Source organism: Rhinolophus hipposideros (assembly GCF_964194185.1).
Source record: "Rhinolophus hipposideros genome assembly, chromosome: 6".
In the NCBI taxonomy this organism is placed as follows: domain Eukaryota; kingdom Metazoa; phylum Chordata; class Mammalia; order Chiroptera; family Rhinolophidae; genus Rhinolophus; species Rhinolophus hipposideros.
Window position 1 is genome coordinate 12,740,188 of NC_138052.1, and position 26,206 is coordinate 12,766,393.

The following is a 26,206-nucleotide window of genomic DNA, read 5'->3' on the forward strand; positions in this document are numbered from 1 at the left end:
CAAAGACAACAGTGTATATGATCATTTTCCTACAGATCATGGCTTTTATTCTGTAAGAAAGGTGGGAGAAGAGTTCCACTGGGGCTTTGTGCCCTTTCTGCAATGTCTACTGTTTCTTTCCCCCATATCTGTATCCAAAGGAAGATTTTTCTCAGGACTCTCCCAAGGTTTTCTTGAGTGCCTAGGCTTCAGGGAACAAAATATTGCAAAATATGCAGGCTCTCCATATATTTTTGGACCCCAGAACCTTCACTTTCTCACCGGTCCTATGCCAGTCTCCCTAACTAAACTGTTTCAAATTGTGTCCTGCTGCATTTTTTCCCAGATCAAACAGCTCTCATGTCTGTCACTCTTCTCTCTGCTGGCTCTGGTGTCTATTTAAAATTGAGGCCAGTTTTTGCCCTGTGACCGTATCACTGGAATGGGTTCAGAAAAGCCTTGGACTTGCTATTTGCCCAACTTTTTTTTTTTTTTTTCATTTTAAGTTTGAAGATCATGTATGTCACAGCTCTATGAACACCTGAGCAGAATCCAGAAACCCAAAGTGGTTTTTTTTGAAACATCAAATGTGTCATCCTCTGTCCAAAGCACTTGGATGTAGTCATGGGAGGACATGGAACAATACTCATTCTTTCAAAACAGTGATTTTGTGGCGAACCAGCCGCCATGAGTCGAATGGTACCTGAAAGGGGGAGTGGGAATGAAAAAAGAGACACACACACACACACACACAAATGATGATGCGGCCGGTCTTCAGTGATGCTGAAGCCTGAAGCCTGAAGCCTGAAGCCTGAAATCTGATTTAATCACTTTCACCAATATATACCCTATGGGTACATGCAGTTTAACAATAACATGGGTGCATTACCTCAAACAAAATAAATTTTTAACTTTTACACAGAAACTACAGAATCATCACAAAGTTTCCCAGACATAATGATTATATGAAAGAGACTACCAAATGTCCTGATAGCCACCAGTTATCTGTGTCTGGGAAACCGGCCAGTCCCATCTCATTCCTCAGCAACCCGCAAACATTCTCAAGGTTCTTTGCAGAGATAATTGCCTTAGGAGCCGAAACAAGTTAACCATATACTAGCCAGCTCACAAGGTTTCTGAGAAACAAGAAATCATGGCTCCCCACATGATTTTGAGAAAAGAAGCTAGTCAAAATATACACATGGCTCTACTTCCAAAGGATGTTAAGCTTATATGACCCATTTTCAGTTTGGAAAGATATGTGGCTTGAGCTAGAGATCATAAACTGAGAAGATCTACATGCTTATTACCCCTCAAAACTCTAGCAATTTTATGTGATACAGAAAAATATTCGGATGTGCTGTTTGCTTTTCAAAGACTAGATTAACTTTTTATAGGTACTCTCCAGTTAGGAAGGGGTTCTCTACCTTGTTGGTTTATTTAAAAAAAGTATATTCTTCATTTAGGATTATTGGGCATTGGTATTCCAAAGACGATCCAGAATGAGCATTTTCTTTGATTTTCCATGAGACCAGATACCTGATAAAACTAAGAGACGAACCCAGATCATTTAAATCCTGACCACAATGAGGTATGATGCCTGAGGAAAGAGGAGGATTATTAAAGAAAAACAAACTCCTTAGTTGTTATTCTTACAAATACACACAATAGCTTCCAAAATCTTATTCAAGACCTTAATAAGACAAACAAAGCAGGATAAAACAAACAACAAATAGATTTAGGTTTGCTTATAGACTTAAAACCAAACCTGTATTAAGTCCTTGCTTGATAAAATCTAAAATGTCACAGAAGACATGCCCACATTGAAATAAATTATTGTTTAATATGGGTGTAGTATTTGGGGCATACTCATACAAAATTTTTATTTATCTGAAATTTCAATATAATTCGGTATCCATTATTTTGTTTATTATATCTGAAAAAGAAATCTTAATTTAAGGGATGTCTGGAAATTTTATCTCAAATTGCCTCAATATAATGTTAAACCCTAAAAATAAAAGAGTATCACTAAGGTTTCTGAGGTCTTGAGAAGGCACGGCCTAGAAATAATGATTCAACCTTAACCCAGGATATTTACCACAAGTTTTGTAGTCTGGTGGAGACTGCTCCACTAACATGAAAGAAACCAAGAACTTCTCTCTCAGAAGTATATTTTACTAATTATTATAGTGATCATTTAGCTTTTGATTTTTGAGTAATTGAAAATATATAAAAATGGAAATATGTAAAAATTACTTTCTCAGATAACACTAGCTTACGAAGGACCAAGGGTAGATAAATTTTTGCATATTAGTTTTTATTTTAGTAAGGAATGTTAGTCAGTAGGAGGTGTAAAGTATAATCTCATATTTAAATTTGTGTAATCATAAACATGTGAGTTTTGCAAATAAAGTATTGTCCGCCCCCCACATACACACAAAGCTACAATCATTACAAATGTTACAAACTTGTTAAAGCTTATTGAAATGAAAACAATTTTGTAGATTTCAATTTTTTAAGAAATGTCTGTTTGGAAAGGTGAATTCCAAACAAATAATATATAATAATCAAAAGTGTAAAATATGTGAATTTGACGAATTTTATTGAATGTGATTTGTTGATTTTTAGCCAAAAAGTAAGAATGACACTGAGTTTCTGCTTATGCAATTAAAATATACATGAATTAAATTATTTTCAAAATGTTTCAACAGTTTTAAGTTCAATTAAAAACTAACATTAATTGAATTTGATAGAGAAAAGCTACAGGCCAACAAATTAACAAGAGGGTTGAGGCCTGAGTGTAGGGTTTTAGGAAAACAATGAGGATGTATGAAATTATACCAGGTTCTAGAATGATGAGGAATTGAATTATGTATCTCTATCCCCATTGATAACCATTTTCTTCTAAAATGTTAATTCCAATTTGGAGATATTTATTAAATGTTTTTTTAGATTTAAATAGTGTTTTACTTGTCTTGTACACCTAAAATTAATAAATTAAAAAAAAAAGGAGATCAGCTGGATAAGTTTCATAATGCAAGATAATTATTTTAATAGGTAACTATGATGTTTTAAAAATCGTTACAGTGTATTACGTGCCCTTTGTCAAAACAAAGTAATATACAGAAACTTGTAAATGAGTCTCCCTCAATCTCCCTTCCCCGAAATACCACTGTTACTTTGGGGTATGCTCTTCTCTACCATTTTCTGTGCTTACACAAGTGTGTTTGTGCACACACACCCTTTTTCTTATTCACCTAGTTGTATTAAACCCTCCCTCACACATTAAAAAAATAAATAAATAAAATAAAAATAAAAATAAATAAATAGTGTTTTAACTAATTAATTGGATGACAAAAAGAAATACATTGATTTACCTTATTATAATTCTACGCCTATTATTAGTTTGACCTGCATGTAGCAATAAGTTTCTTTAATACAAAATGTAAAATTAATATTAGATTACACATACAAATTTGATTGTCTCTCTTAATAGTAAACTGCTAAAGCGATATGTAAGTTTATAGAAAACATAGAATACTGCATTTGCAATGTGTTGTAACTGTAGAAAACTGTCTTCCTCTAGGAAATGGTTAAACAGGACCAAAAATAATCCAGAAATCACATGAATCTACTAAAGAGTATCCACTTGTACCTTTTCTGCATTTGGTTTAACATTTCTCAGTTATTGTATTTCAAAGTTAATTAAGCTTACTTAATATATTCTAAGTGTATTTTATAACATTCTTAATTAGCTTGAATGATTTTTAAATCTGTGGATTATAAGGTAATAGATGTTTATATTCAATCAATGGCCATAGAGAAACTCAATTTTTACAGCACACTGCCTCATAATTTATATGGGAACACTGTTAATATAGATGGAAAGACTGAATTTTGACCCCTGAGAGAAAAATAAAAGTTCAGGAAAAATTTTAAATGCTTGAATTATTATGCTCATTATTATTCATATGGAATTCAAAGACAATGGATATCAGCTTGATTCTCTGGAGAAAAGTAATGATTTGACTGGTCCTGGGTCAAGAAAATGATATTATAGCCTTTGTTATAACAATAAATAGTGGGGTATTTTAAATTGGTAAGGGAATGTTGAATATATAAAATGAAGAAAAATCTTTAGCCTATAAAAGAGGACAATATACATAATACAGCTTTATTATTAAGATGAGATTTGTTAGAGCTAAATTTAATTGATGATACAAATATTTGGATTTTAATACTATTAAAATTAAATAATAGGAGGTAGAATTGTTTAATTCATTCTGATACCGCTCCCCTCCTCTCACCCCCCCCCCCACACACACACACACACTTTGTTGTGGTTCAGTTCAGCAGAGGTTACTGGTAGTGGAAGAGAAAGAGAAAACACTAATTTTCTAGACAAAACACAGCCGTTTATGATGTTCCAGAATTGAGCATATTCTAATTTAAACAGGAACACTATCAAATTTCCAAATAATCTGGTCAACCAAAGCAAAACTCTAGCTAGTTTGAATGTGGATAAATGCACAGGTCAGAAACAGAAAGACTTATATAATGTATAGGTTTTTGGCTTTCAGTTTTGGTTTGTTTTTGGTTGCGGTTTTGTTAAAAAAAAAAGTTATTTATTAAATACCTACTGGAAATCAAAGTGGAATGCAAAATGACACGTCTTCTTAGAACATTCCAGCCCCAGCCAAGCAAGCTAGGGTTAGTGCTGAACTTCAAGCATAGTGGCAAACTTAAGTACTGCATACAGAACCTAAATTTAAAACTCAATCCTTCAAATGCTGGTCCCAGTGTTAGGAATAAGAAATAATTGGTTTAGTGGGTTCCCAGCGTCCTGCGAAAAGCAGGCTCATGGGATGTCTTCCCTGAGTACAGACAGTAAAAATGTTTATTGTCTTTAGAAATCAAAAGAACACAAAAACTAGCTAAAAGTCAGTCTGATTTTATTATTACTATGCACTGGCAATATCAGTGATACACTCCTACTGGGGCTGACAACTCCTATTGCCAGTTCTCCCCACCCACCACCCTGTACACTCCTTGGTCCAAGGCTGCTTAGAGTTAATCTCTGATGGACACTAGATCCTAGATTTATAGGCAGAGATATTTGTTCTAAAACCCTTTGGAATGGGAGGACTGAAGCTCCTTACATATTTCCTATTTTGAAATGTTTTGCTTTAGATATAGGATGAATACAATCTTCAATGCCTGGACCTATGAGAGGTTACCAAAGAATGAGTGTGGTATTCTTTTAAAAGGTTAAATGGAAACCAGGAAAAATATATGCCTTGTGAGTTTCTTTTTTAAGTAAGTGAGTAATAAACATTTACTGTGTCAAGCAGCTGAAATATGTTTTTGTTTTTTTGGTTTTTTTTTGTTACAGCAGCTAATGACATCAACATTAACTAGTACATTCTTGAGTATTGTATACGGAAGTCATCTTACCAATAATGGATAAGTTTTTCCATTTTGTGTGTATGGGTGTGAATGGATGAGTAATATGTGTTTATTGTGTGGCCTAATACTTTCTGAATTAAATAGAGAAAATTTAACACATGACCAAATTTCATCAACAATTCAAAACCCAGAAGTTCCTCCTCTACTTGCTTTTTTTGGAGGGGGGTTGTGGGGGATAAGGGTGGGAAAAGATTGAGTCAGTTTTCAAGATACAGCAAAGAATAATGGTTGATAGTACAGATTCTGAAAACAGCCTGCCTCCAGTTGAGTACTTGCTGAGCTAGCATATAAGCCCAATGTGGTGTAAACTCTAGGCCCATCTTCTTTCCACATTGCTTCTCCTTTCAAATATAAAATTAAAGTCAGTAAAATTGCAGAAATGCTTGACTACTACATATTTTGCAGCAAAGGGACAATGAAATAAACCAATTATAAATAGCAATGTCTTCTAAAAGAACTAAACTTTTTATGTTGCTCAGGTTCAGTGAGTATTACAAATGAAATCAGTTGAAATATGATACATAGCTGTTGGACTGCTATAAACACTTTAGGCTTCACAATTTACTGTTAAAATTCATCTAATTTTCATCTCAAAGCTGTTGTAAATGCATAGCTGAATGAATCAGTCAGTTGTTGATTCTCACTGTGGAATTCAATAGATTTGCAATTATATCAATGCAAATGTCCTGAAAAACTACTTTTTTACTAAAGAAAATACCAACTATTCTTGAGGTTTCTTAATGTTTACATAAACATGTGCATATATATGCATGCCTTGATATCTCCATTGAAAATTTCAATCAAACTTTATCTTACACTTTTAAAAATTGTCATTTTATATTAATGAAAAAATGATGAATTGACAATCATTTTACTTTTCAGTTGTAAATTATCTGACAGGAAGCATTTGAAGTAAAGAAATGTATTTTATATGTTTCTGATACATTTTATGTTTTTCTGTGTTATCCAAAGATTTCCAATGTCAGAAAATAAATTAGGAATGAACTAAGAGTACTCTAAGTTTCATATTTTGGGCCAATCTAATAGTGTTAACTTCTTTAATTCCTTTCAATTACAATTTCAGTAACATATTATGATTGTTCTTATCATTATCATAATACCAAGTTAATTAATAGCACTTTAATGCTTTATTCCAGCCTTCAATTATAGAGAATAGAGCAGGCTATTAAACTGAATAAGATGTAACTCTTTCACCCCTTCACAAGGAGTTTCTGTTTTCAACCAACATGTTGAGAGGTGTGTTTACTATACTGTTTGCCTGTTACTTTACTTCCAAACACAGAATTAATGTTAATTTCCCTCTGCTCTCCTGACTTAAGGACCTCAGAATTTTTAAAAGGTTATCATTTTACAAACAAGTAGTAAAAAGTAGACCAGAGTGAATTGTTCCTACTTGTTATTCAAAATTCAATGTTCCAAACTTCTGAGCCGGTAGGTGAAGAGTGGAAACAAAATTCAAAATAAAATGTTAATTTTTACCTACTGACTTATTTGTTAAAGACTATATGTACAATTCCCATAATAATTTTGGCGACCCATGGAAATGACTAAATTATGATTTATTTTAAAATCAAAAGAAAAAATGAATGGTATATTACTAATGAAGATATAATAGTATTGAGTCTGCATTATAATCATATTTATACCAATGTGATTGTAAAATATAATTCTTATAATTTTTATAGAGGAAGGGGCCCATGCAAACAAAAGTACCTAGGTTTCATGGTAGTCACAATGTAGTCCTCTTGGTTACAAATTTTAAGCAATTAATTGAAGTAAGAGATAATTAATCAAAGAAATTTGAGCCAACTGTGTAGAGTACTGGGTTACCAATACTGGACTATCAAAATTTAATTACCTCAAGATTTAATTTACACTAGTTAGCTTTATATAAATTTGTTTTTATAATTATACTAAAGAAACTTGAATTCACTTAAAATGTTTAGAAATGTTTTTTGACAGTCCAGAAATCAAATTCATAGGGAGTATATTTTCTTACTGGAAAAGACAACAGCAAATAAACTAAAATAGTGCTTAAGGAAACATTGTTTTCTAAATTATGCTCCATAAACACTGATGTTTGTGTCAGGGCATTTATTAGAACATATTGTTATAATGTTGTAATGTTTTAGTGAAATATCAAGAAAACTTTAGAGCATATTAAATATTAAATTGCAAGCATGGATTAATGACAAGGAATGATCATAAATGGAAGTGTGATAGTAGTAGGAAAAAAGTAATTCGGGCAGATTTAAACAACCATCCTTAAAATAACTTTTGTTTTTAATCACAGATTAGAGAAAATCTTTGGGAACCAGATATTCATTTAGATATCACTTATTAAACAGTATATAGTTGTTAGCTATAATTCCAACTAAACAATAAAAATACTGCTCTAATAATAGATGTCTCATTTCTTTTGGAAGAGGGTAGCCTAAATATAATCAGACCCTCACCTTTTTCAGTTAACTTAGAAAAGTATTATCACATTGTCACATTTTAGTGTATTAGCTTTACAAATGCCAATGATGTTTTTAATTTATAAAATTAGAGATAAAATAAATTGCTAAATTAGATAAACAAAATCTCCCTTTCAACCTAAACTTTTTTTCAATTGAACATCTAAAGTACAATATCAGGTCTATTAGTAAAAAGGTATGATATGTGTGTAATAAGTGAGATGATTTAGATTTAGCTTTTGGGGATATATGCAATTGTATGCCATTCAAGTTCAAAAATGTAATTTTGATGAGTGATGGTGCTTTTCTGAAAATTCAGTAATGTATTTTGTAAACTTGGCTCTTTTGCTTTCATCAAGAAATTTGAGGACTTAAACGGGCTGTAGGCAAAGAAGTTAGTATAATTAAGTGCAATTCAAATAAATTGCTTGAATGCTTACTATGTACTAGTACCTCAAGCAGAGACCTGACTTAAGCTTATGCTATTGTCATGACAGAACTTCAAAACAATTATCATGCAGTACACATGGATAATAGTTTGGACCAAATAAAGACTGGGGTCTTGAAGAGTGTATTGGTAGTAGTAATGAAGAATAGAATACATTTGATAGACATTTTGAAAATAAAAATTTAAAAATCATTGACTAGGTTGATTAAATTTGGAGGCAAGGATAAAAGGAAGAGTCAACATGGACTGCACATTTTTGACTTACAAGTTGATTGTGCTACTAACTGGTACAGTGATTAAAAGAAGCAGATATATTTTGGGTGAGAGAGTAAAACAAGATGCGTTCTAGGTTCATGTTTTAATTTGACACATATGTAGCCAGTAGTTGGCTATAGCTGTCTAGAATTAATTCAGAGAAATAAATATTGATGGAAAAAATACAGAGAGTTCTTGCAAATACGGATGAGAATGAAATCACACAGATGGAGATGAGAATGAGAGAGAGCATCAACATTTGAGATAAAGAATAAGAACCAACAAATGAGATTATAATATACTACGGGTGAGTGGGATTCAACCAACTGCCCCCCGCCCCCTGCAAAAAAAGTTTTCAGAAGGATGGAATTGTCAAAAATTATAATAAATGAAAGGAACCATAGGATTTTATAAGAAACATAGATGACCTTTGTTGCAACTGTTCTGTAAAGTGTTAGAGCAGAAACTAGACTCCAATGGGTTAAGAAATTTATGGGAGAAGACAAAGTAGAAACACAAAATGTCAAACAGATTTTAATAAAATTCGTCTCTTATGATTTCTTTTTTTCCCCTTATAGCCCTTTAAGGGAAGAAAAAGTATCATAGGATTAAAGGCTTATGGTTGGAGAGAGAAATAGGAGAGATCAAAAATATGTTTAAGTGCTGATGGGAAAGCCATTATAAAAGGAAAGTTGAGAATAGAATGAAAATTTGATCAATTATTTCCCTTAAGATAGATGTGAGTCCATTATAAGAAGAGATATCACTTTTTAAAGCGTTAGTTCTAGATTTCCCTTTGTGAAAGTAGGGAAAGATGGAAGAATTATGTAGATGGAGGTAGGGAAATATTAAACATTTGTATTGCACTTAGTGTGTACCCTCCAGGGTTTTGAGTACACACACACACACACACACACACACACACACACACACACACACGAGGTCGGACCATTAAGATCACAAACTTGTTGCAATGATCTTGCTAACCTTTTTTGATATTAGAGGGATTATTCATTATGAATTTGTACCAATTAGACAAATCATTAACCAAGTTTACTATTTGGAAGTGCTGAAAAGGTTGCGTGAAAAAGTTAGACGACCTGAACTTTTCACCAACAATGCACGGCTCTTGCATCACGGCAATGCACCAGCTCACATGGCACTGTCTGTGAGGGAGTTTTTAGCCAGTAAACAAATAACTATATTGGAACACCCTCCCTACTCACCTGATCTGGCCCCCAATGACTTCTTTCTTTACCTGAAGAAAAAAGAAATATTGAAAGAAAGACATTTTGATGACATTCAGGATATCAATGGTAATACAACAACAGCTCTGATGGCCATTCCAGAAAGAGTTCCAAAATTGCTTTGAAGGGTGGACTAGGCACTGGCGTCAGAGCATAGCTTCCCAAGGGAAGTATTCGAATGTAACAGTAGTGATATTCAGCAATGAGGTATGTAGCACTTTTTCTGGGATGAATTTGTGAACTTCATTGGCAGACCTCGTGTGTGTGTGTGTGTGTGTGTGTGTGTATTTATATAACATATAATATAACAATATATAAATATATATTTATATAACATATATGTAAAATTTTATATATAATATATAATTTTATACATTTAATATATATAAATATTTATATGTAGTATATAAATTATTATATAATATATAATATATAAAATATCAATATATATTATAGTTTTTTGTAGGTGGTAGATGATACTCTTCATAATTCAGTTTTTATGTAGGAGTGATATAAATGGGGATGTGGAATACGGAACAAGGACTAGAAAAGAAAAGAAACAAACTGAAATAGTCATTATGGAAAATTGCTAAGCATGCAGACTTTACCTAAGATGATCAATGGATATTGATTAGGTTAGCCTCATAATACAAGAGCCTTTCCCAGATGTTTGCTTCACTGATTAGTAGATTTAGTCTTGCTGTCTGGGATATTTGCCAAAAACGATCCCTTTTTTTGCCATGAAATTCCAGTCATTTATATTTGACCTCATTTTTCCACTATATTGCTTCTACATTTTTGGCAAGGTGAACCTATAATCTAAATGACAATCAATTTTGTCTTCCTATTTGATGCCAGCTTTCTATTCACAGAGATTATCCCAAATCTAGCTGAAATTCTAAATGTGGTAATGACTTGAGCAGGTTGGTTTCTAAGAACTGTAATTTCCATTGCCTGAAATCTCTACTGCTTTGATCAGACCAAAGGATTGGAAACCCTTGATAATATTAAATAATATAAAACACTCTCCATAATAGGCTGCGTATCATATATTTCATAATGTGTAGGACATTGTAGACAAATAAATAGTTTTTAATAATATCATATTAGTTTAAAATATGTTATTTTGAGCAAGTATTCCCTTTTCACTAGTTTTGTAAGAATTTTTTATTTTTTAATTTCTCATCTTTATATTGAAGTCACCATTCAATTTAGGTAAATACCTCAAAATTACCCCACTTTTTCACAGCAAACTGCAAAGTAAACAAAAAGGCAAATTACTATAAGAGTGACAGACCTATTATTTTAAAATGTAATAGAATACATTGTACATAAGACAGAACAATATCAAAGGGAGTAGTAAATGGCAGATTTCAAAATGAAATTAAAGACACATAACACATTAGATGTCTTTTCTGTCCGTTCTGTGAGACACCAGTCTTTTCATATTCAATGTTAAAGGTTATGTAAACAATGAAATGGAAAGCAAAGCAAGATATCATCACTTAGGTGGCTATCAACAAACATTGATGAACTTGGTTATTTTCACATTAAAATATTTTTCAAAAACACATCTCATCACCAGTCATTATAGAGTTTTTATGCCTTGTGATATTTGTAGTGATTTAAAAAAGATAAGTCAACAATTTAGAATGAAAAAAGATAATCTAGATAAACTAGATTATAAAGATAAATGGTGTAGGTCAAATAAAGCCTCTAGTTGACACCATCTCTTTAGTCAGTGATTTTCTCAAAGATAATCTTTCATCACACAGTGATTTTTTTTACAGGATTAGTATATTCAGTTCTCAGTCAACAATTTTGCTTCTCTTTTTACCTACCTGAATATATACAATACTGTAAACTCTCTCTGACACATTCAGATAATTTGGAGAAAGATAAAGAATAACAAATCAGATATGGCTTGCCATAGGTAGCCAACCAGGTCAACTGCGTCTGTTTTTTGCTGAAAAAGATTTTGCATTTGTAACATAAATTTATACTAATGCTTACCACAACAAATATTCCAAGACACAGTACACTTGGAAGATAACTATCAGCCTCTTTGCTATCTATATTTGAGAAGAGTTGTATTGTTTATAAGGAAGAAATAAATGTCACCTAACCCTTCCAGTATATGACAAAAACATTTTTTCTGTAGTACAAAGGGTTAGGGAAAAAGGCTTAGGATGATTAATGTTCTAAACATCAACAATAATGTTTTTCAAATATGTCCAGTTATTAGGACTAAGTGAGCTTATATTTTGGCATCTTTAATTTTAATATAAATGTGGAGACAAAAACTGAAAAGATCCCATAATGACGCATTGTACTGCATATACCTAACAGAGTCAATGTTATTGTTTAAGAAATTGCAATTCAAATGTGTGGGACTTTTAAGGAACTATAGTGTTTCCCCGAAAATAAGACCTAGCCAGACCAGCAGCACTAATGCTTCTTTTGGAGCAAAAATTATTGTAAGACATGGTATTATATTATATTACACTATATTGACCCAGTCTGATATTATATTGTATTGTATAAGACCTGTTCTTATATTTTATAAGACCGGGTCTTGTATTATATTAAATGAAGACCAGGTCTTATATTAATTTTCCTCCAGAAAACACATTAGAGCTGATGGTCCGACTAGGTATTTTTTGAGGGGAAACACATTAATGACAAACAAGGAAGAGTTGATGGTCTAAGACAGAGTTGAAGACAGTTAATTTCAGATGGTCATTAATTCCTGGGAAATATTTTGTACTTGTTATTGTCTCTAAATGTTGAAGTGAGAAATAATGCAGTGATATGTCTTTTTATTGCAAAATTGATAGTTATAACAGCAATTACAAAATTCATAAGAAGCTTTGCCCATGTTAACTTACTTAATTACCTAACCTTTCTTATGCTACTCAGAAAATATATACAAAAATGAAAAACCAACAACCACCTAAAGCCCTGCCTGGCTATTTATGGGATATAAAAATAATAGAGATAGGGTAAGCAGCAGGTTTACTAAATATTTTTTATTAAAATTTATTGGGGTGACAATGATTAGTAAAATTACATAGGTTTCAAGTGTACAATTCTATAGTACATCATCTACATATCACACTGTGTGTTCACCACCCAGAGTCAGTTCTCCTTCCATCTCCATATACTATATTTGACTCCCTTTAGCCTCTTCTACTATCCCTCCTCCCCCTTTATCCTCTGGTAACCCCTAAACTATTGTCTGTGTCCATGAGTTTTTGTTTCTTTATTTGTTTATCTTTTTTGTTGTTGCTTTCAATTTTATATTCCATATATCAGTGAAGTTATATGGTTGTCGACTTTTTCTGTCTGACTTACTTGGCTTAGCATAATAATCTCAGGATCCATCCGTGTTGTCACAAATGCACTATTAAACATTTTATCAGCTATGACTATATCCAACCTTTGGCAATTCTCAGTTATGCAACTTAGGGCAAACTATTCTTTGAATTTAATTTATTCAACCATATATTGGGGTGTATACCAAATATAATATAGAAATGTTGCACAGATTAACTAGCACAACATATGTAAAGTCCTTACCATAGAACATTGTACATATTTAAGACTCAATAAATGTTATTTGAGTTCCTTTAGTTCTGTAATCACTTGGAACTTAATTGGGTACGTTGGTGCAAAGAATGAAATGATAGCAAATGTGCTCACTATCCTCAAAGGGTCCTCAATGTATATCAAAAATGAGCTCCAAGGAACTATAGTCTCTCCACATGTTCTGAAAAGAAAAAAGCATTTTTTAGCCAAGAAAGTTTACAAATTAGACTAGGTAGATAGATAAATAATATCTACCCATCTATAAATATACTGAGGGTGCCAAAACTAAGTATACAAGTGGACACTTTGGTCAACGTTGCTCAAGCAGTAGTTCACAATAATCAGAAGTGCCTGGACACTGATGGTAACCACCTTGAGCACCTCTTATAATTGCAGAAGTCAAACGTGACTTGTTCATCTTTTGTTATCGGTACATATTAAGTATTGCAATGTAATACAGTTTTTTCTTTTCCTTTTTTAAAATGTGTATACATTTTTGGCACCCTCTGTATATCTATATATCTATATGTATATCATCTATATTTATAATCTCCTATCTGGTATATTCATAATGCATAATAGCATATTAAAAAATCTGAGACATCCTATAATAAAGTTTATATAATTTTTAGAGTTTTTTTCCTTTCAACACTTATTAACATCTTTTTCAAGGAATGAACATTAAGACATACAGGCTTAGACTTTGCTGAAGAGTTAATTGATTGTATGTATTCTAATAATAATAAAATATTTTGAATTTGTACAAGATCTGAAGCTTGCTTATGCACGTTATCATATTTAAATAAAACTAACACATGAAAGGATCATTTAGGATTGAATTGTAATAGCAACAGAATGTCAGTAGAGCTGGAGAAGACCTCATGAATAAGACTTACTGTACCTGGCTGGGTCTTGAAGTCCACACAAGATTTTAAAAATTTGTCCAGCATCATTTCTTGAGACAATAGAAAGGCACAGGGGCAAGGCATGGTGATATGGCCAAATCTCTAAAAGAGCTGTAGCAGAAGCAGAGTCTGCTAAACCTCATTTATCTTTGGCTTCCATTGTAAGGTTACAGCTTACTCTCTGGAGCATCTCAGATATGCTCTGGTCCAAGTCCCATTGGGCAAAATCAAATTTGTTTGTTTTGACACATAGATATGTACTGTGTCTTTTCCTATCTAAACTTTATTCAGGAGAAATGGATGGTTTGCAGGGGGATTTTTACACACTTTTGACTGAGAACATTACCTTTTATTGAGAATGGTACCCACACAATAAGCCTATTAACTTAGTAAGATTTGTTCTTGAAACCTCATGTTGACAATTCACAGTAGAAATTTAGGGCTTTGAACATAAAAGACTTCCACAGTAACTCTTTGTTTCTTACATTTCTCAACCCTCCCATACCTCTCTTCCCCCACATACACACATTAACCTTGGGTGGTTTCCCTAAGCCATTGGGAGTAAATTAATAGGTTAGTTTAGGGCAAAATTCCAGACGTACTCCAAAAAACATATGGAAAGAAATTCATCAATATTCACAAGGTGATACTCTTTATTATTTGTCTATGAGATGTACAAGATGGGGCCATGGTCTTAGCAAAGGAAAGGAATGATTGTAAAGTCATTATGATGATTTCCTGCAATTTCTATGAGCTATTTGGAAGGCTATGAAACAAGAGAAGACCAAGCAACAGAAACATCTGCCTCACATGGGCTGAGATTCAGTTAACCATTAAGGTATCATATTTTAGCTTTGGCATAGAATCTAGTTCATGCAAAATGATCATCAGAGATAGTCCCAGGGGGAAAAAAAAAAAGGATAATACCAGATTAGGTATGTAAAAGTAATAGACAACCCATTTCTTTTACTCAATTAAAAACATGTTTGAATACTGGCCCAGTATGGGTTCAGCACACTTTCATTAACTTAATCACTTAAATATATATTGTTGGATTAATTCAACAGCTATAGATAAGAAGTCAATTTACTTCAATGAAAGTCCAGTGATTCTAGGCACAATATATGGACAGCCTTTCATAATAAACTCAACTCCTTGGCCCCCTATAATCATTACTGTCACCTCTTAGGTATCTCTATCACACATATTTCCAAGATTCCATGAGGTAGTAGAAAGATCCTATAAATTGAATTTCTCTTTCCAGAGGCTATACTTTCATAAAGCATACCACCAGACAAGAACAGTGGCTCTTACTAAGGATGAGGACTTTATCTTTCCACTTGCAGAAAAGTGAAATTCATGTCTAATATCTTACTTTGTGTGGTCCTCTGTGCCCACATCTAGTAGAAACTTCAATTCAAGTGATCCAACATACAACCTACTTACATAAATGTATTTGTAATGCCCAGTTTTGGAAAAAACAAACAAACAAAAAAAACCTCTATGAGACAGATTCTAGGGCCTCCAAGAAAATAATTTTCCTTGACTATTAGGATGTAAATGACCCTGGTATGAAAATTGCCAGAACTCTTGGCACTTAAGAATTCCATTCGAACCCCTTCAATAAGAGACTTGAACTTTAACGTGCCTTTTAGCTCTATAGGGTCATGACCCTGAGATGACCAACTCCCCTCTGAGTTCCTGTCTGGAAAAACTCAGGGCTGTCAAAAGAATGTACTGTTTGTTCCAGCCAACAACTGACAATAGGTCTCTCAGCACTCTTTCTTAGAGCATTTACTGAAAAATCTCACAACTGTTAATCACTCCCCTGTCCCTTCGAGGTGTATATGTATTTCCTACAACTAAAGAGTGTTTCTCTCAAGGATCTAAAAGGCATTTCTTTAAAATGTGATCATCAGGAAGGATAAGGCTCAATCTCTGTGGGAGGATAGAATCCCAACTTAGATCATTGTCAGCTAGCAGACACAGCTGGCTTAATGGCATTTACACTGATCAACTCTTTGTAATTTTTCACTTTTCTAACTCTATTTGAGATCCTCCTTCCTCCTCCCTCATTCTCACTGCAAAACATCCAGTTACCTTGTCATTCAGGGTGTCATGCAGGGTTTTAGCTCCAGCTCCCAGCATAAGAACGCAGGACATGGTGAGTCCAAAAAGGAACACCCACGGAGACATAGATAGGGGAGTCATGCCACTATAGTCTCGCTGGGTGCTGGGTTGGAGACACAGGAAGCAGGAGCCACAGGATCTGCAACCTGACATCTGCTTCTCTGCCAACCAACCAACCCCTTGCTAACTGCACTCCTCCGTGCTAACTGCAATCCGCGCTTGCCAGCCACCATCTTCTTGCTAGCTCCCATTTTCTGCTAGCATAGCCACAGCAGTTATACTAGTGGCCAATGTCCCACTGGTTACAGCTGACCACTAACCAGCCACAGCTGATGGCCATCCAATCACAGTTGATGGCCATTTACTATCTGAGCCAGCACCTTTGCACGTGAGGCCGAGAGCCTGGAAACTACACTCCTGGCTCTGTCCCCACACACCTATAGGTAAATCGGATTAGAGCTCAGCTCTTTCTCCTACTGTAAAGAGAATAAAATCTAAATAAAAGCAGTTTTGTACACCTGAAACTAATAAATTAAAAATAAATAAATAAATAAATAAATAAATAAAAGCAGTTTTTACTGCTTTAACTGATATTCACCATTTTATTTTTAATTTTTGACAGGCCCACCACAGCATGAAAAAGTTCATTAAAACACATAAAGTCTACTCTTGTGCCAGGAATTGTCCATGTAAATCAGAAGGCTGAAAGAAAACACTGACAACCCTAGTATTTATTGCTGAGCTATTTCCTTAATTTTCAACACAGACTTCTCTATGTTTAAGATCATATATTGTTTTGATGGCAGTAAATGTCATCTTCAAAGCCAGAATTTTTATTTTGCAAAAGGGACCTCAGCATGGTAGTAAAAAACTGCTGTTGCCTGACTTACTGGACTTTCCAGTATTCTGCAGGCTGCCTACTGGGTCTCAAAGTGACACTTGTATATTTTCACAAACAATCCATTTTTCTTCTAGGAACTTAATCCAGTCAATTAGAGAGAATGAACCATTAATTTCTAGAGCACAATGTGTGACTCAGTGGAAAAATTAGAGGACTCTTTTACCTGCAGTTTAATTAAACTTTAACAACTCTATCTCCAAGTTTACCCAAAACATGCCTTTTCCTGTGACTATTGCTTTTACCTCCCCATGTCAGTACTAACCATTACTAACCATTATCCTTATAACTTTTAACTGATTTTCCAAGTTTTATACTACCAGGTTGAGCTCAGATCACTCACAAACTGGACAAACTCAAAGGATAAATAATTGATGATATTCGGAAGAAATGCTCCAACTTTTACTTTATCTGCTATTTTAATCATAGCATTAGCATCAGGTCTATTCACTATTATCTATATAGGTAATCTTGTAGCTAAAGGGAAATAATCATATATGAAATGGACCTAGAATAAGAAGTATTGGCTGCCTCAAAACTCTGTACTTGATGATCTTTCATCTAACATATAACTTGAAATTATCTCATACAATAGCAGAGTAGGAAAGAAATGGCAGGATGATTAGTATAAAAGAATTCTCCTTCACAAACATAATACACAGTTCTATCACCTAATGTCGAAAAGAAGTAATTGAAGGAAGTATTTAATGGGTAAATTGTCATCTGCATAAGTTAGATTCTAGTCTCAATCCTCCCCAAATTTTTATAACACCTTTTCTACTTGAATTCTTGATTGTTACACTCATTTAACTATTTTTTTATACTGCTATTCACAGATCAAGTATATTCTGATCACCAGATTTTATAATTGGCTCTACCTTTGGTCTCTCCATTTTGCCTAGTTTCAGGATAATGCTTATTAACTTTCCATGCCCTTTTCAGCCTCCAGATTCCACAATGTTTATTTTTGTTGCTGTTTTGTTATTATCATTTGTTTTGAAAATTTATACTCTAGTTTTGTCCGTTTTCTCATTCTGATAAGAGCATTCCTGGTTGGAAAACAACATGATTTAGAAAGTAGAGATTTGAGGACATCTACAACTATAAGAAAACATGGCAATTAGTCAGGTAAACCAACTGTGGCCAATTATATTCTTTAGTAGTTACATGTGATTGAAACAGTTACTTCAATAAAGAAGAGTATTTGGCTTATTTTAATTAATATGGGGTATAGACTTAGCCTTATAATTTTTGGAAGGGAAGATAACATTTAAAAATATCCAGATAGGGCTTTTGAGCATAACTGTGCCAGTTATTAAGCTATTGTTTCTTAGATTCGATTCCACCATTCTGTAATCTGCTTTGAGATGCTGGGGCTGAGACTCAACAAATCACATTCATCCTTTGCCATCTGATTCCCTGTTAGAGTATGCAAAGAGTATGAGAGGCTGACTGGGAAGGTTTTTCTTTCCTATTTCTTCCTCTTCCTTGTTTGAACCTTCCTTTTCCTGTCAAATGTCACCCAAGCATCCAGACAATTTGATCAAGTAGCTGCAGCTGATTCCAGCAAGCAGTCTTTCTAACACTTGCAGACCCAGCATCATTGTGCCGGGTCTTGGAGATGCCAGCATGATCAGTTGGTATCCCTCCTTAGAGTCTGAATCTGAGCTCCATGAGGCCCCTCCTTTGAGCTCAGTAACACAAGCTTCAGCTGAGCCGTAGGTTCTTCTTGTCTTTGTCTTTTCATCTCCTGAATATCCAGTAAACAATTCTTTTATTCAATTCTGTCTTTTAGAATGACTGGAAAGTTTTGGGTTTCTTGACTGGACACAGAAAAATACAATGCTCCATAGAAAGAAATGTATTGCTCTCCAATGTATACACACACACACACACACACACAAAAAAAAAAAAAAAAAAAAAAAAAAGGTTTCCTGAAACAATATTTACCCTTAGCATGTGTATATACTCTTTTTTTCTATTATCTTTATTTTATACATATATATACACATGTATGTGTATATATATACACACACATGTATATATAAACACACATATATGTATATATGTGTGCATATATGTATATATTTGTAAACTTCTATTAGCTATGTACTAAATTGATTTTATAACCCACTATTAATTCTTAACCTGAAAATACTGATGTAGATGAAACAAAAATATGCAATTCTAACACTAATATCTTTGTCTACATGATGGCTTAAACCAGATATTTGATTTCTATAATGGGATTTTATGGACATTTTCTAAATTTAAATATGTTCAGGAAATTGCAAATAAAACTCAACAAGAAAAGTAGATAAAAAGATGATGAAAAGTAAAATTTCAAAATAAACGTTAAACTGAAAACTTAAATTATGTAAGGAAATTCTATTGAGGTGGTCTGGATTAATAGTGTAAATCTTGTAATGGATATGATAGAAAACATTGAGGGCCGAAGGATCACACACACACACACATACACACACACACACACACACACACACACACACACACACACACGGTAGAGTAAGAGCAAGTATGCTTTCTCTGCTTGAGTTGAGACACCCAGCTTCTCCAGCTCTGTAATACCAGCACTCATGGCTCTCTGGCTTTCAATTCAGAGACCCTTGATTAGCAGGCAGTCAGAATCAAACTGAAATGTACCACTACCTTTCCTGGCTCTTCAGCTTGGAGATGGCAGACATGACACTTCTTGATTTTCATAACTACATGAATCAATTCCTGTAATAAATCACCTTACATATGTCTTTATATAGTCTATTGGTTCTGTTTTTTCTTTTTTTCTTTTCTTTCTAGAGAACCCTAATACACCTATCTAACAAACCATATTTGTCCTTCATATTCAGTTCAGGTACCATCTCTTCTAGAAAACATTCTTCAAAGATCCTTGTTGAGTGAAATAAAAGGCTCACACAGTACACATGGCTCTATGGATACACACCATAAGTTCCCTGGAAATTGTCTATTTGAGTTGCCTGGCTTCTCACAGCTTCACTAAGCTGTGAGTACCCCAGAGATAGAGAGGATATTATACTCATCTGAATATCACCATTACCTAACCCAAAAATATGTGTTCCATATTTTTGCTTTTGAGCTGAGCTCGCTGAAGACAAATAATCAACAATTTGTTCTTGCCAATATTGTTAGTACCCTGAGTTCAGGAGAGAACTCAGTGAGATAAATTTAACCTAAACCGTCTACCACTCCTAATTACTTTCCCCTAGGTTTCTTCTTAAAATACTCCTAATATTCGGCTCCTAGGAAAATTGGCTCAACATTCTCGTCCTCTGGCTCTTGCCTTCTGGCCTAGTTTTTCTGTCTCATACATTCAACGTTCTCTCTTACTGTGGGTATGCTGTGAACAGCCAGCATCATGATGAGACACCATTGACTGCTTCCAACATGCCTCCTGACAGCTGTTCCAGAAATTTTAATTGAAACTATTCAAAAAAAAAAAAAATCCATGACCTCAAGAAGATTTATCAGTTCTCTTAATGTATGTAGTAAATGAAAAGTTATTATTCTCTATCTACACAAATTTTGTCTGTGACGATGTTTCGTTATTTTAAGAAAGTAGCAGTCCACTGAGTTTTTAAGGGATTCCTTTAATAACCCCATTACAACCTTTCCATAAATATTTTGCTACACTCTAAGAGAATACATACAATAAATTTTTCCATACTAGACAAAGAAACTTGCATCTCTTGGATTAGGGAAATGAAATTAAGAAAAATAACAGTACAGGCATCAATACTTTATAAATATGTATGCAAACCAAGAAATATATGTTTTCTAAGTAAGTTTCCTGAGGGGTAGTATTTCTTCATGCTATCTCCATATTTCCATAGAACTAGCCATTTAAACTTGTCTTTGTCAGCCAGGCATCTCTGCGTTCCCAATGTGACATGCTTCTTGCATTTTTCAAATGCTAGATAATACAATGGAACTTTATGGTTATCATTAATCTTAATTTCACATGAAAGCAAACTGAGATAGTCAGAGCAAGCCTCACTTAGGGAACAAAAATTCCATCTGAAAATTTGAACCAAAAATATAATATTTATTTATTAATGAATCCTAAGAGAGAGCAATCATGTGTCATTATTGATACATATCAAAGACCAGGCTCTATGATCTGAAGTTAGAGATGATTACTAATTGCTATTATTGTTTAAGATTATAGAATGATAGTGTTCCAGGGCAAAGAATGAGAGGTTTGCAAAGCCAAAGAATGTTCAGTCAGCAGAAATATATACTTTAAGAACTTTTGAGCACTTTTTTCTTTGATTTGTTGAACATAAGTCCCCAATGTGTCATTTTAAGTAGATTCGAAAAATAATAATTACTATACTGAGTTAAAACATAGATTGGAATTAATAGTGCTGCATTGAACATATTTAAACGTGTTAAACAATAAGCAAAGTAAATGTAAATAAGCTAGACTGGGTTGACATATTTTATACACATTTAGATCTAAGTTAACATCAGTAGTCTTTTAAAATTGGGAATATAAATTGGTACAACATTTTTGTTGGACAGTTTGTCAATACCTAACCCTAAGTTTTTTAAAAAGTGCAGACATTTTTTGATCCTACATTTCCACTACTAAAAGTTGACTTCAACATGGAGCAACAATCTAATACTTCCAATATGATTATTGAAGTATGGCTCTAGCATGGCAAAGATAATTCAACAATAACAGACTAAGGATGTAGTTCTTTACACTACTCATACCAATAGTAATCAAAATGCTTAGTTACTTAAACAATGTTTTGTTTTGTTTTTCCTTCCAAGGAATTTTAAACAAACAGGTTTTACTGATATTCCCTACTGAACTAATTACATCTCTGAGCTAATATGATACCACATAAAAGTTAATTCCCATGTACTATAGTGATGTGCTTTATACTTTATAAAATATTTTGCATAATTGTCTTCTGAGGATGTTTTCAATCTTTATATTTATTCAGTTAGTTAATTAGTAAGCTTGCAGCATGGGCTGTGACTCCATCACGTGTAATCTCCAGTTATTTGTATTTATTTATTTTTTAAAATGTACATATATATATATATATATATATATATATATATATATATATATATTTTTTTTTTTTTTAATTTTCTTTATTTTAAGTGTGTTTTTCCAGGACCCATCAACTCCAAGTCACGTAGTTGTTTCAATCTAGTTGTGGAGGGTGCAGCTCACACTGGCCCATACGGGGATCGAACCGATAACCCTGGTGTTACCAGCATTGCGCTCTAACCAACTGAGCTTACCAGCCACACCTCCAGTTATTTTTTAAAATAAACTTTTATTTCAGAATAATTTTAGGTTTATAGAATAGTTGTGAAGATAGAACAGCAAGTTTCCATATACTTCATAGCAAATTCCAGTTTCCTCTAATGTTATCATCATACATGACTATTGCACATTTATCAAAAGTAAGAAACCAACATTGATGTAATATTTTGAACTGAACTTCAGATTTAATTAATTTGGTTTGAATAATCAAAAATCTAGTTTTTTCCAGTAATGTCTTTTTTTTCTGTTTTAGGGTACAGGCTGGGGAACTACATTCTATTTCACTGTCGTGTATCCTTTCCTTTCCTCTATTCTGTGTCAGTTTCCCGGGGCTTCCATATTTTACATGAGCTGAAGAGCTTTGAGGAATGCTGATCAGTATTTTGTAGTCTTTCTCACAATTTGCATTTGCCTGATTTTGTTTGTTTGTTTGTTTGTTTTTAATAATCAGGCTGGGGCTTTGAGGTTTGGGGTAGAAGATCACAGGAGTTTAGTGCCTTTCTTATCACGTTATAGCATTCATTTCACTCCTCCTTGATGATCAGAAGGAATACAGAGAGGTCATTGTTACAGTATTTATATATTGCAGGACTTGTGGGGATATTGCAGAAATTCGTGGGGCCAATTTTGATTGTCGTCAAGATTGGGGGGCACGTATGGCATCCACAGGCAAGTGCCAGGGATTTTGGACGCTCTGCAATGTGCAGGACTTTTCTGTATAAAGGCAAAATGCTACACCACGCACAAATGTGAATGTTTCACCAGACATTCCTGCAGAAGAAAAACGTTTTTAATAAATACCAGAGCCAAGAATCTAACTCTGTTGTGCAAATAAAAGAAGTATTTTTCATTGACTTAATATATATTAAAATTTCCAGAACTACAACAGTCATAAATATTAAGGAAAGGTTGTTCTTTAGTTTTAGGAATATTACCAAGTTTTTGTTCATCAATTTGAAAAATCACGTCACTGATTGGAACATCATTCATGATATTTGAATGGCTAAACAGTGGACCTATGAGAGTATGCATTTGCAGCTGTTAACTTATGTGATTAATGTGTAAAAATAATGTTCTTACTTGGCCTTTATTTTAATACGTCAAGTAAAAAGTAATAATGATATTCAGTTGAATATTATCTTCCATTTCTTAAATCTAAACGTATTTCTTCTAAGTTGTCTCAAACATCTGGCTCTTTCACATTACCTCACAGTGTAGAAATTCCAAGAATTTACTTACTGAATTACTTCTAATTTACTATAAATTACTTTCTTATATTTTTCTTTCATAGTTCAGTAAGAGCATTACATTGATTTTTGGAATAACATGTATGAGTTGGTTATAGTTTTTATGAATATCAGGATCATAAATAGGTATTAAAATATTTGTTGTAAAGGGGAATTTGTATCTGAGAAGTTGGAGAATTACAAAGTTGTAGTACTATGCTGTCATGCTGTCCATTCCAATTAAACTCATTAAGACTGACAAGGGAGGAAACCCCAGAACTCAGTGCAAGTCTCATCATCAGTCACTACAGTGATACCTGTGAAAAGTGAGTAACTCTAGAGAACTTGGCTCAGACAGTCCAGGTTTGGAAGCATTCTCTTAGGGTGGTTATTAATATCACTCCCTTTGCTCTCAAAAGTTCCCCAGGTTGGATGATAAATTATTTTTTCTCAGTAGTATGTTGACGATGTAAGGCAAGACTGTTAGTGATTTATTCATTCTGGCCGACCATCACATCAGTGGGAGAAATAGGGATCTGCTTTACAATTTGTCTTATTGTCAAACACAGAGGCCTGGCCTCACACTCTATACGGAACAAAACAAAACATGCTTCTTCTCTTTTGTCACTGTGGGGACAGAGCCCCAGAAAGCAGTTTCCAGGCTCTCGGCCTCACATAGAAAGGTGCTGGCTCAGGTAGTAAATGGCCATCAACTGTGATTGGACGGCCATCAGCTGTGGCTAGTTGGCCGTCAGCTGTAACCGTGAGCCATTGGCCACTAAAATAACTGCCATGGCTTTGCTAGCAGAAAATGGGGGCTAGCAAGAAGATGGTGGCTGAGCCTGCAAGCAGAGCAGTGAGGGTTGCGAACAGTGTGGCTCCTGCTTCCTGTGTCTCCAACCCAGCCTCCAGTGAGAATATAGTGGTTTGACTCCCCTACTTATGGCTCCATGGGTGTTCCTTTTTGGCCTCACCATGTCCTGCATTCTTATGTAGGGAGTGGGAGCAGAGACCCCGCAGGCCGCCCCGCATGACAGTCACCTTTTAACACCACTCAGGACTTTACCCAACGTCTCTCTGGAAGCTCACATTTCTGCCTATACCCATGTCAAATTAGGTTCACATTAGGCTGATTCATATGGAATCCATGGGCTAATTTTGTAGGTCAGAAAGAGTTGAATACTCACAATTTTATATTCTTAAGCCTATATATCAACTTCTTGCTATTACCATTCTATCTTCATATTCCATCTTCATAGAAGGAGTGGTTTGATATCCTAGTTTTTATTTTTTTGTTTGTTTGTTTGTTTGTTTGTTTTGGTTTGGTTTTGTCCTCAAATTATAAGCAAAGCACATTAGGCTGCTGCTATCCAAATTACCACAAATGAAAAGAAAAAAAAAGTACAGACCTGTGTTATTAGGGATCAATGGTTATTAAATGGACATCTGTTACATTGTACTTGCACTTTGTAATGATATTTTTCTTTTTCTTTTAAGCCATATTTTTTCATAACAAATTTATATTTTTGTTCCCCAAAACGGCAATTGAGCTTAACCATTCAACTTTATTTTGTTAGTTGTATCCCTCACAATTATGTTCCTAGTAGAAAGGGCTAATTCACAAAGGGCTTTTTATGTCCTGATAACATATTGGTACAGGAAGCTACTGAGAACTTCATGTATGATTAAAATAAATACTGTCCCCAACTAATTTATCCCAAGAAGAATTCCTCCCTAAAGAACTTAGCTCTCCTAAATAAGTAGCAGATAAGGTGCTTAGTCTTTGTCCATATTTTCAGGAGTTTTCCATATTGTGAAGAATGTATAGTAACTGAGTGAGGCAGCTGGTGAGAGAGGCAATCTTTATCCCAGTAGTCATTAAAGATAAGAACTGATGTTCTTAAAACTACACTTAGACAGGTGTACCTTGACCAGCAAACTCTCTGAGGCCAAATAACTTACTTGGATATTGGCCAAGTGAAAACAAAATGAAAAACCCTTTAAGGTTTGTAAGTTAGATTTGAGAAGGCTTTGAGAAAAATGAAAATAGAAATTGCTGCTCTGGATTCTCAGTGCTGGGTGAAGTGAGTCAACAATGGCCATAGTAGAGGGTGAGTGTTTTCAGCAGAGAGGGAAGTAATGGGTAACAAAGGCAGAAAAAGAGTCAAGCTTATTTCAATCATTCCACAATTATTTTGTAAATTTTTAAATCTAGACATTTTAGAGGGAGGGAAAAAATGCCATCCCTGCACACACAGAAC